The 11973-nt window shown below is 45.7% G+C and overlaps 1 long non-coding RNA gene across 1 annotated transcript; it reads left to right on the top strand.

Moving 5' to 3' along the window:
• The first annotated feature begins 6996 nt into the window (after nucleotides 1–6996).
• LOC121138146 lies at nucleotides 6997–9531 on the top strand. Its single transcript, XR_005875329.1, has 3 exons — nucleotides 6997–7081; nucleotides 8451–8576; nucleotides 9498–9531. It is a non-coding gene; the product is annotated as an uncharacterized LOC121138146 (long non-coding RNA).
• The last annotated feature ends 2442 nt before the right edge of the window (nucleotides 9532–11973 follow it).

The raw sequence follows: 11973 nt of genomic DNA, 5'->3' as shown, positions 1-11973 counted from the left end.
CTACCCATCTTGCCATCATCAGGATTATAAGTGTGTACCACCAGACCTCAGCTTTGGAGACACAGTCTTTCCCTCCTGCAGTTAATGATTGGTGACAATTACAGATAACATTTGGGCAAAGATTGCAAGCCCTTGCCCTTCATCTTCTCAGCTGCCTGCCTTTCTTAAAGGAACAGAACCAAAGGACTTAGGAACAGATTGATGCCATCTGGGAGTTCAGGGAAGTGACACCGTGTGTGAGTTAGAATCAGAGTTCTTGGGTCAGTGGCTGATGTAAAGATTGGCTACAAATGTCACAGCTTCGAGAGACTTAAATGCCAGGCTCACAGGGACAAGGACCTGCCTCTTGCTCTCTCTGCTCCATGTGATGACAGCCCCCAAATAAGGCTTCTTTAAAATTTTATCTGAAAGTACAGATTTTCTTCTAAAGATCACTGTTATTCCCAAGTAGATAGGGATATGACACAGAGCTAAGTATATAAATAAGTAGGGAAAATAGATTCAGGGAATGGAGGGATGGTTCAGTGGTTAAAAAGCATTGAGTACTCTTTCAGAGGACCCAGGTTCAATTCCCAGTACCCACATAGTGATTAGCAACCATCTGTAACTCCAGTTCCAGAACATTCAACACCCTCATCTGGCTTCTGTGGGCTCTGCACACGCTCCACATAGACACATGTGCAGGCAAAACATACACACACACAAACAATTTTAATTTTTAAAAGGTGACTCTATAAAGGAGCTACTGTCTTTTGATTACTCTTTATATTTCAAAGTGTGCCAAATATCCCAAACTTATCGAAGCTAAAACTAAAACCTACCCCTCTCACTTCAAACTTTGTGGAACTGGCTTTGCTTTCAGTCAGTGTCTGAGAGGCCAGAGCCAAGGGAGAGAAAAGACTTTTACCATGCACAGTCAGCCAGAATGCAAAGGGCTTTAGGAACTTTCTTAAAAGACCCTTTCATTCACATTGTATCACCCAACCTCCAGCTGAGGGATCATGAGAGTCCAGGGTTGGATTCTTACCAGTGTGTACATTGAAGAGGAGAGGGGAGCATCCTCAACACATCAAACAGCAGTCACATGGTCAGGGTCTCACCCTGACCCCTTCTGAAAACTAACACAACTGATAGAATGAAAGTATTAAATATTAAATATGTCAAAGGGCTCCTTGCAGGTGCTAAGAAGCCTTGGTGGACTTGACTGGTAGAAGGGAAGCAGGTCAGCCTTGAGCCACCTCTTAGACTCCTCTTCAACACTCAGAGGGAGAGTATAGCTGAAGAGAGGTCCAACTCATAATAATACAAAGCAGAGGGAAGTAAACTAAATCTAAAAGGGGCTCTGAGCAGGGCTGTTATCTGAGAAAGACACCAGCTTGTGTTCAAGAAGAAATACACAACTCCCCTCCCTGCCCCGAAAGGCAGACTCCAGACATATCTGTAGCTTTGTAACAGGACCTAGTTTCCACTCCCACTAGCTTTTCTGAGCATGAATTCTTCAATCTGTCTTATCTTAGTGGCATTGTGTTGTTTTCATGTGTACTCAATCATCCCCTGATTCAGATCTAACCTCTTGAGGAGGTCTGTCCTCAAGATAAAACAGCAATGTAAACATTCTGACCACCAAATGCTATTTAACCACAAACTGACCTTCTGTGACCCACCACAAGCTTTCCAACTGGTTGTCTGAAGCCAATCACTGCAAGGACCTTTTCTTTAAAGAAAAGATTACATCCTGGGTCTCAGCCTTGAATTAAAACTCTGATAGTTTCAAGTCACAAATGGTTTCCAACCAATCTCAGTCTGTCTTGCTGTATCAGGCAGAAAGAGATTTCTACATCCAAGGACAGGTTAAGGTCAGTGTCATAGTCAACTGACAGTAGCCAAAGGAGATTAGAGAATTGGCTCTTCCTCCTCCTAAGATTAAGGGGGAAACCGGGCTGAAGAGATAGTTCACTGGTTAAAAGCACTTACTGTTCTTCCATTAAGACAGGGGTTCAGTTCTGATACTCACTCGGTTCACAACCACCACCTATAACTCTAGCCCCAGGGGACCTGGCAACCTTTCCTGACCTCTTTAGGCACCAGGCACATACATGGTGCACAGACATACATGTAGACAAAACACCCTTATACATAAAGTGAATCAACTTAAAAATGATTAAGGAGGAAGAAATCTCTGATATGGAATGATGTAGACAGGGGGATGACAGAGATGAGGAACAACATAGACAGGGATCCTTATTGGATAACAAACAGATTATTAAGCTCATATAGTTTGTAAAGTGAAAATGGGTTCCTTTTCTCCGTTGTCAACTGTGCATGGAATGATCCTGTCCCTATCTCTCCCTACACTCCACTTTTGTCCCAGGGACAAAGTGCATTATGGGTAGGGAGACACCACAGATCAACAGGACACTGTTTCATATCTTATATGAGAAAAAATTCTGTCAGGACAAAGGATGGCTCTTAGAATATGCCACTCTCATGAGCAGCATAAGATTGGCAGACCCTGGGCTACTCTAGAAGCCCCCACAGAAGGGCCTGGTCTTTCCAGTGATGTGAACTAACAGACTTCTCAGTGTTTTCCCCACAAGTTTTCCTCATTTTCCTTCCACATACCTTCCCAATATCCCTTCTCCATACCTCTTCCTCATCTTCTTTCCTCTCATGCCTTCATGGGGAAGGCTTCTGTGTGGACATTTGCTTGTGAACTCACTTGGTCTGCATACCAGTTTCTATTTTTATTAGTACTCCTTGTGGTATGTCACAGGATCCCTGGAAGAGTGCCCTTGTGTAGCATCACACATCTTGGACAAGCTGTGCATGTCCCACTGACCCAGAAGGGCTGTACTTGACTCAGTGCTCTGCCTCACTGTCCTTTTCCCTGGGTCACTGGGTTCCCATTTCCTGCTGAGTCATAGACAGCTTTGCCTTGGATTCAGTAGATCATGAATGGGAGGGTGCAGAAAGCATGGGGCAGGGGAGCCAGCTCTTACAGTTGTGTAGTTAGTAGTTAGTTAGATGAGGGTGAGGGAAACGAGGCCAATGCAGAGGCCACTGAAAGGCCCATTATCAGGGAGTACCAGGAGGAGACACTCCAAGCAGATGCACAGCTGAGATCAAAGTCTCAGATCACAGGCTTAGATCTTGCTGATGTAATTCCTCCTCTTCTGACTCCCAGTCTTTCAGCTTGATTCCAGTTAGAGTCTCTACTTATTGAAACCCTAACCCTGAAGCAAGGAGTCTTTCTCTAAGAACATAATGGTGCAGTACTCGATCTGAGGGTGGCTGAGGATGGACTGGACAGAGAGAGTTTGGGTAGGATGGTCAACATTTGTGTTCTATTTGGGCCTCAGAAGGCAGCTGACTTGATAGGAAGCCACATTTCAGTCAGCAACGAGCACCTAAAAATGCAGAAGAGGGGTTAGGAGAGGAGCTTGGAGATGGCTTAATCAGCAAAGTGCTTGTGGTACAAGCATGGGACCTCAGTTCGGATCCCCAGTGCTCACAAAGACTTTGAAAGCTGTGTGTGGTGATACATTCCTATAACCCCAGCACAGGGGAGGCAGAGATGGGGCATCCCTAGAGTTTGCTGGCCAGCCAGTCTTGCAAATGGGTCCAATGAGAGTCTGTCTCAAAAATGTAAGACAGAGAATGAGCAAAGAAGACACTCCACTCCACATTGATTCCTGGCCTCCATATGCATATGTTCGAGCATGCACATGCACACTCGTGAGTGCACACTCATCAAAAGAGCATGCATGGCCCGGAAGTTCCACCACAGCACCCTAGGAGCTACTTCTCCAGCATAGGGCCTTCTTATATTTTGCCAAGGTATGATAAACAGCAAGAAAAAAAAGCCCTAACACCCCTGCATATTATCTACCTGAACAAAGAGATGAATGGGAATTAGCTCAGATGAAAAGTCAACCCTATGATCTAGCCCTTCAGGCTGGGTGAGGCCAGTCTTGGATCGAATCTTGAGTGACAATTACTAGTTTCTTATTTTAAGCTGTCAGAATCAGGTAGAAAATCACATCCTAGCCACTGGTGGCATCTCCTAAAGCAGAGACACTTCATGGTGGCATTGCATTTCCCTACACCTTTGAATCATTTCTATGCTAGCCCAAGATAAGACCTTTCTAACTTGCTCATACTGGGCCACCTTTTGGTCCGTGCTTTAGCCAATCAGCCAAACTGTTAGCTCCATTCCAACTCCCTGATCTACACATACTCTCTGTCTTGGGAAAAATACCAATAATTTCAGCCAGACTCACAGTTATCTTCCTTCCACAAGTATCTCTTACATTTACAATGACAGACCTGTTTCTTGGGTTTGTGTTTGTATAAATTGAAAAACTAAGATAGTTCTTTTGGACCAGAACACATCTCCTCCTGAGTCAGCCTTTGTGTCTCCCCTTTAGAGGCCTGTGAACTTTAGCTTATAGGTCTAGAAGCAAATGGGGTGGTGAGACCAGGTCCTAGAAAGACTCAGCATTGTCTTCCATGGCAACTGCCATGGGGAGGCAATTATGGTTTCCAAGGCAATGCAGGCCTAGCCCCCTAGACTCTGGTAGAAAGGCTGATCCAGCTGTATCAAGAGGTCACTATTGATTGGATGTGAGAAGTGAGGGCATAGAAACCATTTCAATTCATAAGCAAGACTTAACAGGACTCAGAAGCTCTGTCTCCAGCTTCTTCCAGATCTTTCTGCACAGCTCCATCTGAACTTGAAAGACTTCAGTTTTCTCAGCCAGTGACCTCACCTGAACAGTAGCTATCCTTAGACGTTGAACATTCAGCATTCACTGTAACTCAGTAAACTACACAATGGACATGCACTTGATTTTCAGAGCAGTCAATGTTGCCATGTCCCTTGGTTCTCTACCAATGTTCACAAACATCCAAAGCTTCCTCTCATCCTGTAAGTGACAGAGCAAGAACACTCAGGACATTTATTTTGTATATATTTGCAAACACACCATGGGTTATCAGTGCCATCTCATTTAGAAGTGAAGTACTCAACATTTTTAGGTCTAATGAGATTAAAGAACAACTTAAGTTTGCCTTTCCTTAAATTTATATCCATCTAGAACCATTCTTGTTTCCAGAATCTGTGTTAGTTGGGGTTTGACAGAGAGACAGAGAAACGTGAGGAAGGATTTCTTAGAAGGATTGGCTTATAGTTACAGAGATTGAGAAGTTCCCTGTGAGGTCATCAGTAAACTGAAGACCCAGGGATGCTGGTAGTGAGGCTTAGTCCAATTCCAAAGGGTTCAGAATCAACCAGGTAATCATCATAGCACTTAGTCTGAGGCTAAATGTCTGAAAACCTAGGTGGGCTGCTGGAATGTTTCAGAACCAAAGGCTACAGAGCCTATGAATCTGTGATAAATGAGACCAGTATCATTAGATGAAATCTTCTGAGGACTATTTCTTCAGGGTTAGCACACAGAGGGTGTGGTCCAGAGGGTGCTAAGACTGCATCTCAATCTAGCAGCCAAACTTGGTAATGTATACGAATCTCCCACATGGTACTGAAAGCTACAGGATGGGAAGGGGTGATGGAGAGCAGCTGAACTTGGAATATAAGAGTCCAGGGGATACCACAGATGAAAGCACAGGCTCAATTGTAGTAAAGACCCTAAGACTGAAGTGGTCATGGAGAGAAGCTGAGGTTTGACACCATGTAGCACGTTAGAGTCCCTGAAAGGAAAAATTGCCATTGGTGAAAGTGTAACCTCAGTTGCTATGGCGACTCCAGCATATTGCACTATGGGATGTGGACATGACAAGACTATGGGATAACCACCAAGGGCAGTGCCAAGCTGCATGTGCATGGTAGAGCTTTAGAGGTATTTTATTTTGTGGGAATACCTAGCCCTTGAGAGCCCAAAGGACAATGAGTGATTCCTAGGTGTTGCATACTGAGCTGTATACACTCTGGGTTTGGGGTTTGCTTTGATCTGATCGTAACTGTGCCCTGGTTCTTCCCTCTTGGATTAAGAAAGTATATAACTTGGTTAGGTGGTGGTGGTACACACCTTTAATCCCAGCACTTGGGAGGATCTCTGTGAGTTTGAGGCCAACCTGGTCTACAGAGCGAGTTCCAGAACAGGCTCCAAAGCTACAGAGGGAAATCCTGTCTCAAAAAACTTAGAGAGAGAGGGAGTTGAAAATTTTGAAGACTATAGGGATTAAAGGTTATGCTATGTTTTTATACTGTGGTGTTCACATGAAATCTTGGGGATAACCAAGAAAGAGAAAGTTGTAGTTTAGTAGTGATGCGTTTGTGTGTCAAACTGACAAGAGGTGATTTGTGCCAGTTAACTTTTGTCAATTTGACACAAGCTAGAGTCATCTGTGAAGGGGGACCCTCAATTGCCTAGCCTCCAGATTGACCTTTAGGGAAGTTTGTGGGGGCATGGTCTTATCCATGATTGATATGGGTGGACCCACGCTGGGAAGGTGATCATGGATTGTATAAAACGTCAACTTGAATGTGCCATGGAGAGAAAGCCAGTAAGAAGAATGCCTCCATGGCCTCTGCTTCAATTCCTCCCTCCAGGTTCCTGCCCTGCTTGAGTTCCTGCCTTGACTTCCCTTGGCTGTAAAATCAACCTTTTCATCTCCTATTGCTTTTGGCCACAGTGTTTATCACAGTAATAAAAGCAAAGTAGGACAAGGGGGGAATTGGACTCACTACCTATCTGTCCTTCATGCTCATGTCAGGTTTTGAAACAAAGTAGATCTCTCCATCCTTTAAGAATGAAAAGAAACAAGCTTCATGGCATGTGACCAACTTTATCATCATTTTACAGGCCCCTTACCCATGTCTTCCACAAACGAAGGTCTAATCCTTGTTGCAGACATTGGCTTTTTGCCAAGTGCTTCATGGGGACATCTTATTTGTAAAACCCAAGGATCATTTTGTTAATGATGAGAAAGCTAGAATTAGTTTCAAGTAACCAGACCTGTGCTTCTTCTACCCTAGGCTGACTCAGGTGGAAGGCAGAGTGAAAACACCCTGGTTCCTGCCCCTGGTGGTGTAGACTCCAGCAACAGGAGCCAAAAACAAGTAAGGATCGTAAAACAGTCAAGGACAAAGACCAAAGTATGTGCAGGATAGAGAGGAGGTGTGGCAGTGAGTTTCAACGTGTTTTCCAAAGACCCAGCTTTCACACTGGGTCTTGTGAGGCCTATGGGTGTGACTTTGTTCTAGGAACACAAGTCAGTGGCAAGGAGGTTATTACAGGCCGAGGGACAAGCAACCAAGATCATAATGCCATCGACAGAAGGGTGACAGAGTAAGCTGACCAAGGTCTGTCTGTCTGAAATATTACTCAGCAATCAAAAGAAACAATCTGATACTGATAGACACAGCATGAACCAGTCCCAGTGACACTTTGCTAAGTAGGAGAAGCCAGATTCAAAGGTTGAAGAGCTATTCTTTATTTCCAAAAAGGAAGTGAAAAGACAACTGTTTGCCTCTGGTGGGAAGAGTGAGGAAAACACTTCCTGGGAAGGGGCCTGAGAGAACTTCCTGAGGGTGAGGAAGGATTCTGCATCCTTGAGGGGAATTTGGGTTACCCAGTGTGAACATTTGTAAAAACTAATCAAGTGATGAAGGTGGAAGCTGAATGACTCACAGGGTGACCACATCTGGGTCCCTGTAATCTGTGACTGTGTCCCTCATGTGACAAATGCTTCACAGCTGTGATAATGCTAAAGCGTTTGAGATGGCAGGGACAGCAGTGGCAGCCAGTGTGGGGGTGGGCAGAGCCCAAACTATCCTTATAAGAGGAAAGTGGGAGGACACATGGTAGTGGAGGCAAGGTGACTATAGAAGCAAGGTGTCAGTGTGCTGTGACAAAGGGGGGGTCACACGCCAGGGAACAAGCACAGACATGGATGGTCTCATTGAAGCCTCCACAAGGAACCAGCCCTACTGATACCTTGACTTTGATCCAGAAGGACTGATTTTGAACTATTAGGAAAATGAATACATATCACTTTGGGGAACAAACTCTGGTCATTTACCTCATTAGCTAGAATGGGAATACTGAATACAACCATATCCTGATTTTACCTTAAAGCTAACATTTAAAAAGAACTGAAATAAGTATGGAAACTATTCCAGGTAATTATAGATATTTGCACCAGGCTGTGAAATGCATACAAATGGATAAGGGGTAAGTGTGTGTGTGTGTGTGTGTGTGTGTGTGTGTGTGTGTGTGTGTAGTAAAGCAAGCAGAGCAAAATGTAAGTTATTTAACTGACATTTTCACTTTTCAGGGTGCAACTTGCACCCAAGAATGTTCTTTTTCATGTTTTTTTTTTCATTTTTGGGACAGAATCTTGTTATACAGTTCTGCCTGGCTTGGAGCTTGCTTTGTTGACCAGGCTGGCCTCAGACTTCTGGTAATTTCCCTGACCCTGTTCTCCAGGTGCTGAAACTACAGGAGTGAACCATCATGCCTGGCTCCCCCAGGAGTGCATCATTGCCCCTGGTTCCCATCACTTAGAATATCATCAAGAGCCTCATCATTAGGAGGTGGGGGAGACACCATGAGGTAGGAAAGGCAGCAAATCTGAGTCCCCGCTAAGGATCCTGTTCTGAAGGGGGAAATGAAGTCTCTGAATAGATAGTATCTGGGCTGTTTGCTCAGTGTTGTGGATTGGTGTTTATTGGGGCTGTGGTCAGGACCAGCAGAGCAACCCCAGGTCCATTCCTGAGTTGGGGAGTGTGGATGAGGGAAAGGCTAGCTATAGACTAAAGGAAAGACAGAGAAATAGGATAGTGTCAGGAGGGCAGTTATAGTCCATACTGAATGTGCCTGTTTATTCATACATCTTCTTAAGTAATCAACCAAAGGTGGGGACAATGGCAGAAGACTTCTGTTACCATGTATGAAGGGCAAATAGCATTTACTTCCCTTAATCCTAAAGACACTTGTAGCTGCATGTACTTCTTGACCTTCAGGCACCATAGCTGCACACAAGTCACCTAGCCTTCAGGGTGAGAGTAAACCTGCCTGGGCCCAAGTCTATTGTTATTTAGATAGCAGCCATTCACCACCGAGGCCTCTAAGCTAATGTCTTGAGGACAATAGGAGTGATTTGAGCTCTCCAAACTCCTGGCAGGATGGAATGGACTCCGATTTATGGGTTCTGTCAGCTCAGAGAAAGGATTAAGGAACCTCCCAGGAGTTTGGGTTTGGTGTTCAGATTCCTACTGTGAGGACATTTTCTAGGAGATGGCCTGGGAGCAAGTTACTGAAGTCTTCCTAAGTTGGAGCCTATAGGGTTGTGTGAACTTTCTAACAAATGGGGTCTAAGTATTCTCCATAAAGTGCCTGACACGGTACGTGATGGTTCACACTAAACCTGAGATGGTCAACTTGTGGTGGCTGTTGGTCATCAACTTCTTAGCAAATAGCAGAGCAGAGACACATGAGCTTTTATCTGCTCAACTGACTCATACTGTTCTGCAGGTCTTGAAGATGACCAGCACACACCATGTTCTGTAAGATAGTTTACTGGAGAGATGGTTCAGTGGTTAAGAGCACTGGCTGCCCTTCTAGATGCCCCAGCACCTGCAGGGTGACTTCCAAATGTCTATAAATCCAGTCCTAAGGGATCTGAAGCTCTCTTCTGACCTCCATTGACACCAGGCACACATGTGGTGCACAGACATGCTCAGACACATAAAATAAGTAAATGTTTTTGAAAGGAAGAAAATACACAGTGTGAGTCTAGACTATTGTGAAGTCAGACCTATGTCTGCAGGTTCCTTTCCTTTCCTTTTCTTTTTTTTTTTCCTTTCCTTCCCTTATGTCATGGCTATCCATCCAGAAATGGTTTTCCAGACTTATCCTTCTCCCCTTCCTACTCCCAATGTACTAGTGAATGATGTTTGCTGTTGTTGATGGTGGTGGTGAACATGTATGTGTTTGGAGACAGTTTGACTATGTAGCCCAGGCTAACCTAGAACTCACAATGCAGCCTCTAGTCTCAAGTCCCCATAGTGTTGGGATTTCAAGGGTGCCCGGCAGCAAGGTCTAGTTTCTAGGAACTTTGTTTATCTCTTCCACCCACTAATCTCCCATTTGTTTTAGTTCATGAACTTATGTCTGCCTGTATTCCAGAAGCATTCCCCCACTGGCTTCCTTGTTCCCAAGCTTGCTACCCCTACCTCTCTGTCCTTGCCAGAATGAGCTTTCTCCAGGAGAAACTGAACTATGTGCTTCCAGACTCTGGCCCCCGACAGTGTCCCTGAGTGTACTGATTTAGCTAGTTCCTGCAGTACTGACCACACACCCTCCTTTAGTTTCTACAAAGCTGCCTGGAATATTCCACTTCCCTCCCTCATGCCTGGAGGTCTATGATTGGAATGCTTCACATGATCATTGCTCCCTGGGCTCTGTCCCCACTGGCTGTTGACCTGCATCCTAGATTCACCAGGCCCAGTGGTGAGCCGGTCACCTTTGTCTCTCACCTCTGTGCCATTGAGCTTGGCTCAGAGGCTGGCTCAAGATGTTATGAAGGAAAAGAAACTTCAGTGTGTCTGCTGGGGTCCTGTTAGGAGGCAGGTGGCATTCTACAGGCAGAACAGAAATTTACAAAGATAAGCAAGGTCAAGGAAATTGTCGAGGGCTGGTAGAACAACCAGGCCTGCAGTGGTTGGTGCCATCTTCACCTCTATCTGGACAGAGGTCTTTTGCAGAGCAGAGCCACACTGGATGTTGACCTGGCACTGCGGAAGCCACTGGAGCTTATTCACCTGCCAAGCTCCCTACAGGCCTAACCCAAAGTCAATGCTGTGCCTAAATGGAGTCTCTAAGGGCCAGCCTTCCAGGTATAGGGCAGAGAGAACTGACTGGAAGGCAGGTCTGCAGAGAAAACCAACACCCCAAATCACCAGGAATACTTCTATCCTACTATCTAAGCGAGAACATGACTTCCCTTTTCTCCTGGGCCATGGAGGCAGGTGACAACCTGGGCATGCTCTTTCTCTGGAGTAGCAGTCACTAGGCCCCTAAGAGACACTTTATGACTCTACTTTCTGTTCTCAGCTTGTCTCACTGAGAAAGCTAGAACTGGGTTTGGTGGTCATAGAAGTCTCAAGTGGGTCTGTCATTTGCAAACTCCAAACTTTCTTATCTTTCTACGAAGTTCTAGGGTAGAGTCTGACTGGTTTTCACGACCACAAACTGAATATAAGTGCTCTGCCTTGTGGCAGAAAGCATGGGCCCAAATCTCAGGCAAGAGTACCCTGAAATCTGGTGTGGTGGCTCACACCTGTAACCAGCACTTGGGGGGCCAGCCTAGGCTATAGAGGGAGTCCTGATCTAAAAAACAAATGAAACACCCACACAAACAGGCAGCAACAACCTCTGAAGAAAGAACTGAATCCAAAAGGAATTTTGTACTCTGCGTTGTGACCCAGCAATGCCCCTCTAGGGTGATGGAGTGCAGAGGAAGCCATTTCTGTTTTAGAATGGCCTAAGGGAGCTGGTTGGACATGGAAGTTAGTCAGGGTAGGATAACTCAGGTGGGAACAGCGGCCTGAGGCAGAAATCGCTGAGGGGAAGAGGTGCAAGCACTGCAAGTCGGGACTGGTCTCCTTATTTACTGCTGGGAAGGTGGCATGGCTTCAAACACACAAACAAACAAAATCAGGCTGGCCAGCGCCGCCTGTCGGGGAAGCGCACGGAGCAGCCATAGACCACAGCTGCCCTGCGCCCGCCCTCCCGACCGCGTGCCTCCTCTTTCCGCATCGCGGGTGGTGGTACACGCCCCTTCTCCAGCCTGGGCGCTGCGGAGAGAGGCGGGACGCCGCAGAGGCTCTGAACAGTCTTGGTTCACGGGAATCTCGGCCCTCTGTCGGGGGCCAATATTTTGATAGTCAATCGGCCTGCCACTCACTGTGTAACAGCCAATGCGGGCACAGGAGCACTAGTTGCGGTA

The sequence above is a fragment of the Mesocricetus auratus genome, unplaced genomic scaffold (genome assembly GCF_017639785.1).
Source record: "Mesocricetus auratus isolate SY011 unplaced genomic scaffold, BCM_Maur_2.0 contig_12286_pilon_obj, whole genome shotgun sequence".
Taxonomy (NCBI): domain Eukaryota; kingdom Metazoa; phylum Chordata; class Mammalia; order Rodentia; family Cricetidae; genus Mesocricetus; species Mesocricetus auratus.
Note: the sequence above shows the minus strand (reverse complement) of the source record. Positions and strands in the feature narration are given on the sequence as shown.